Raw genomic sequence first — 6,000 nt, forward strand, 5'->3', positions numbered from 1 at the left:
TCAATCTACGGTCATGCCGTTGTTCACTGACCCATTCTGGCCAATCTGGAACAGGTTACCGGTGGCCCCTTGGGGACACTTCCGGAATATGAGAGAAATCCTATCATCCGACATATCAAACTTCATGAAATTGATAGTTATGTCAATCTACGGTCATGCCGTTGTTCACTGATCCATTCTGGCCATTCTGGAACCGGTTACCGGTGGCCTCTTGGGGACACTTCCAGAATATGAGAGAAATCCTATCATCCGACATATCAAACTTCATGAAATTGAAAGATACCCATTTTGAATGATCATGTAAAATGGCCCGTTGACCACTTGTAAAGTGATTTTATGCTTTTTCAAAATTATGGTTTATTTTAAGCTTTTATATGCTAATCTTTTTTATTTTTTTGCTAATAAAAAAAACTTATGATTTATCAATATTTTGATCCCCACTTTAGGATACAAATAATATGTTCAAAATATTGATTGGTCTGGCAACACTTGCTGGATGCGGTCGAGTCTAAAATCGCGGTCGTTTGTTTCTAGATTTTGTGCTGCTGAAAAGCGAGTTTTGGTTTAAAAGTGATGTCAATCGACGCGGAATCTGTTCGTGAATACGGAAATAATGAAGTTTTGAGCAAATTGTGGATTTGAAATGTTTTCTGGCCAAAATATTTTTGGCTCGTGGAATGGCGTCGACGAAATAATTTGGCGTTTTCAGAGCATTGCAGTTGCTTGGTGCCTGCCTTCAGTGCTCGTGTGTGCGTGTTGCACATGGGGGCCTGACAGTGAGAGGCTCGAGATTTAGGGTGGTCCTTGGACCTAAGCTTTAAAATAGAATCTGCAAGAAATTCTGGTGCAGTGAGTTATAAAATATAAAATAAGGAAAATAATAGTGCGCGTTGTGTTTAGTGTATCAGAATGAGTAGTGGCTGAAAGGGCAAACCGAAATATAGAAAAGAGCCAAAAGCAGAGAGCAATCACAAGAGTGCCGTGTGTGAAGTCGGCGAACACATGATTGTATTGGTTCATGTTACCTTTTCCTGTGTGCTTTGTTGTGCACGGTCGAATGTGTGCGTTCGGTCGAGGATGTGCGAGTGTGCGCTTGGCAGGCGATGCCAAGTCCACTCCAGTGGCGTCAAAACAAACACACAATGACACAGGCCAGATGAAGGAAATGGAGGAGAGAGTGCGAGAGAGCGCTGAGAGCGCACGATGAAGGGAAAATCTGCGACGGCTTTTTTTTCGGCAGTGTGCCAAAGAAGAAAAGGAAGAAAACCGATGATACTCAGTGCCGTTCAGTTGTAGTCGTGCGATGGTGCTTACACGGGGGAGAGAACGAGAAAGCGTTGCTACCACAACACAACATCAGCAGTGCAGTGCATCCAGTTAATTTCATTTTCAAAGAGTTTTAATTGCCCAAACATTTTTGTTTTTGTTGTTGCTGATTCAAAAAAACTTCCATAGAGATACATATGTCAAGAAAGAGGTCAAGTTTAGTTCTAGAAGTATTATTCCAATGTGATGAGTGGGTGTACGACATGCTCTGCCTACGTAGTGTGTTGGGGATGCTTACAAAATCAATCAATTGGTCATCTCTATGCGAATGAGATTTGTGCTTCATATGTTAAGCAGTGAGATCTATTTTTCGAAACGGTTGTAGAGGTGGAATGGAAACAGAAAAGAAATGGTAGTGATTTTACGTAAAAAGTGTGTGACATATCGGGATCAAATAGTTTGAGTGAAAACATAAGTGTTTTTGAGAATGAATGATGTTCAAAGAAGAAGAGCATGTTGATCGATAGTTGGAGTTCTGACTAAGTAAAAAAATGTGGTCTGAGGGTAGGGTTTACTTGCCACAATGTTGTGAATGATGGCGAAACAAGCACTTGTGAAAAGATTTTCGGGTGGGTTCGTTTCATGTCGTGTGCGCGTGTGTGTGTGTGTGTGCGTGGTGAGAGAGAGAGAGAGAGAGAGAGAGAGAGAGAGAGAGAGAGAGAGAGAGAGAGAGTGTCCGCGTTTATAATGTTTTTTTAAATAAATCTGTATCGCCGTGGGGTTTTGTGCACTCAGTCGGTTCGCGTCATGTCCGTCGCGTTTGATTTTCGTCGCTGTCGATTTGTTTGATTCTGAATTGACACCCGGTTCTGTGCACTCTGCCGGTTTGCGTCGCGGCCGTCGCGCTTGATTTTTGGTACGGTTCTTGATACGATGCGCGGGCGATTTTCCAGTAAAGCGGTTCATTTGAAATGAATAGTTGATTTCGGGCGAGCTCGTTTCATGGCGGTTTTTGTAAAATTTAGGGTATTTTGCAGTTAAAATTCGTTAATTTTAGAAATTTTGTCATCGACGCGTTATTGATTCAAGACCGGTTATTGATTTTGTTAATTTTGTTTTCACGATGTCGCGATATCAATAGATTTTGTTTCGTTTTGTAGTGTTTTCGAGTTATTCGCTAGAATTTTAAGTACACGTGACTAGACCTTTCCTTAGCATCGCAGCTCGTAAGGCAGGGTGATAAGTATTATTTCAACGTGATTATTCACGCCATTTCTATAACGTCGCAGACTATCCCAATCGTACGCCATACGTATAATTTAATAATCAAGTATGTAAACCGCTCCAAATTAACTTACTTAGGTTAATATTTTACCCTTTAATTACATATCGTTTTGGTTTTATCTTTCCACAGCCGGCTGTCTAAGATAAAAACACTTCATTAAAAATTTAACAACAGTTAAACGGGAAATGTCTCATCCGCAGCATCCGATTGTTTGCCTTGAGAATAAAATATAATACCTTTCAACAAACACTATGATTTTGGGTCGCATCATCATCTTCTATGATGAATCCTGACCAAACACCCTATCCTACTAACAAGTTTTCAGGTTCCTGGCGCTCGTGGGGTGTAAGCACAGAGTAAATCAGCTGCCCTAGTAGCAACCAGCGCCAACTAACATTCCCGTCCCTTTAAAATCGAGATCTACAAACTGACATGGCGGGCGCCGTTGGTGGCCAATGACTGTTACCTATTCGCAACTGATCTAGTTTTGGCAATCATGGTGTTTTATCTTTTCAGCGCATTCATACATGCTGTTGATAAGGGAAACACCACCAGATCGTCGAAGCATATAATCAGTAGTGCTGAAAGGATATTACGGTTCTGTTCAGCAACGGAGGGGCAACCATGGGTGGTCTCTCATGCTCATGCTCATGCTCAAATAATATGTTCAAAATATTGTATAATTAAAACAATTTCACACGTTTCAATGTGAGTGAAACTAAACTCGTGAGTCGTCAAAACTTTCATCAAACATTTTTAGAAATATCAAAAAGACGTTCAAGTTTGCCTTAGGTAGAATTCTGTAATAGATGCAAAAAAAAGTTTTCTTTATTAATTTGCAAGTCACCCTCAATCTTACATTGCACTTCATTAGGGATTCGAACTCATTACAGTTAGATAACGAATCTGATTGACTATCAACTGATTCAGGCAGACAAAATGTGGAAGTCGGAGGATCAAGTTAGCAGCAAATATTTTACAAAGCTTTCGTCGATCAACCCACCCTCCACCATTATTTAAAAATTGACTCGAAAAACCAGGAGCAAAAATATATTTTCAAACAACTTAAAAAAAAATTAAGAGCATTCAGCTGAAATTAATTAAATATGCATTCCTTTGCATTTAAAATCATTTGAGCATGTTTGGGTTTATTAAAAATAATTTGAATTTTAGTGAATTTTCGATGAAATAAATAAATGTTGTTTCGCTTTTTTTGAAAATAATGTTTGCAGGTTAACTATACGGAAGCATTTTCAAAAAAATCATTGAAATGTTGAAATTCTGGATCTCAACGATTTTTCATTAGCCACACTTAACTTATAGAAGAATTCTAGATTACATTTTCAAAACAACCTATCCCTCATGGGTCCTATGCAGATAGAACCTTTTGAAAATTTAATCTAGAATTGTTCAACATGTAATGTCACCACCATTTTCGAAATATAAAAACAAAACTTTTTTTTTTGAAGATGCAAGTACATTCAGCTAAGAACACTTTTTTTAAATACCAGAAACTACAATACCAAAGAAACTCGTTATTTTGTGGTTCCTATTATTTTGAAAAGATTTTTTTTTTGAATAACAGAAATGTCTGATTATTTACATTAAAATAACGTAATTTATTTTTTAACAACATTTTTTGTAAATTTGGCCCGCAAGCTCATTTGAGCTTCAAATTTGGCCCGGCCTTCAAAAACTTTGAGCACCCCTGATGTCATGCCGCTGTTCGCAGACCCATCCTGGCCATTCTGGAACCAGTTACCGGTGGCCTCTTGGGGACACTTCCGGAATATGAGAGAAATCCTATCATCCGACATATCAAACTTCATGAAATTGAAAACTACCTTAATCTACAGTTATGCAATTGATCGCTGACCGTTGCACTATGGTACATTGGGTGGCCAAGTTTAAAAAAGCGACCTTCTCCAAATATTTTTTGGTATTTTTTTCTCGAAAGTAAACATTCTAACTGAGAAAAATCCAAATTTTCAAAGCTCTAAGTTTGTTTATTACACAGATACGCAAGCTGAAAGTCAATAAATGGGGTAAAAAACTAGCGTTTTTCGTAAAAAAGGCTGATTGTTTAATTTTAACATAGCTCAGCCATTTTAAATATTTTATTAGGACAATTATACATCGTTGGAAAGGTAATGAGATAAGCTTTAAAACTATTAATAGATAACATGTTGTTTCCAAACCAAAACTGAAATTTCATCGAATAACTGGAGCATTTTGTTGACAACACTTATTTTTTGTGTTTGTTAATCGAGTACTTTTTTGCTAACCGATGCTAAACATGAAACTAAGATCATTTGAAAGATTGGATCATAATCTAACATTGCTGAAATTTCCAGCCTGCGATTTTTGCGTTTTCGGAGATATGTCATTTGAGCATGAGCATGAGCATGAGCATGGTTGACTGCCAATGAGCTGCTACTCCGTTATTGACGGATCAGCTGAAGTTACACAATGAACCAACAGATGAGTAGTGGGAGCTAATCATCCTCACTGTATAACCCCTGAAGATCTCTGCTTTAAGTCAATACCGGCGCCCCCCCAAGGAGATGCAGTTCAACAAAGGTAGGAATGTTAGTCCGATAGTTGAAGTTGCAGACTCATCAGACACAGAGTTTGTCGTTCTATACCTGTTGACACCGCATGAGACCGTTGAATCCACAGCATCTCCTTCAAGCATCACGGGAAGTGGGGGAATTGTGTTAGAAGGGGAAGGAAAGGGAAGGTCAGGATTCATCTTGGTAGATGATATGACCAGAATGCGAACTGTGAACCATAATCGTTGCCTTCTGCGCTACGACGCTATGAGAAGGACTTATCATTCGCGTATTTTTTACTTCTTACCGCCGGCGTGCCATCCGAGCAACGATGCTTTGGGATGGGCTTTCAAAACGAAATGAAATTTGAATTAACGCATTATTCGGTAACGTACAATTTAAAATAGATCCGTCGTCGTGCCATCCGAGCCACGATGCTAAGGGAAGGGCTTTCAAAACAAAATGAAATTTTTAGCAACGTAATATTCGTTATCATGTAAACCTGAAATAGTGCTGATATACCGAACTGTTTCAATCGATTTAATGAAATTCTTCGCGCATGACTTCTTTGCAACAAACTTCACCAGGAATTTACCCAGTCCGGACCGCGAACAACCGGCTCAACAACAGAAAGAAAATATATACACAACGACGCGAAGCCTTCTATAAATAAATTCAAGAATCTTCTAGCACTTTCTCGCGGATTCTCGATTCTTCAACCGATCTCTCCACGAACACCACGCGACTGAGGGCCAAACTCCCAAGGCCACCACGAGACACTTTTTTCAATGAACTCTAGATTCTTCTACCCCTTTCTCGCGGATTCTCACGCGTCGATTCTTCAACCGATCTCTCCCACGAACACCACGCGACTGAGGGCCAAACTCCCAAGGCCAC

The sequence above is a fragment of the Culex quinquefasciatus genome, chromosome 1 (assembly GCF_015732765.1).
Source record: "Culex quinquefasciatus strain JHB chromosome 1, VPISU_Cqui_1.0_pri_paternal, whole genome shotgun sequence".
Classification (NCBI taxonomy): domain Eukaryota; kingdom Metazoa; phylum Arthropoda; class Insecta; order Diptera; family Culicidae; genus Culex; species Culex quinquefasciatus.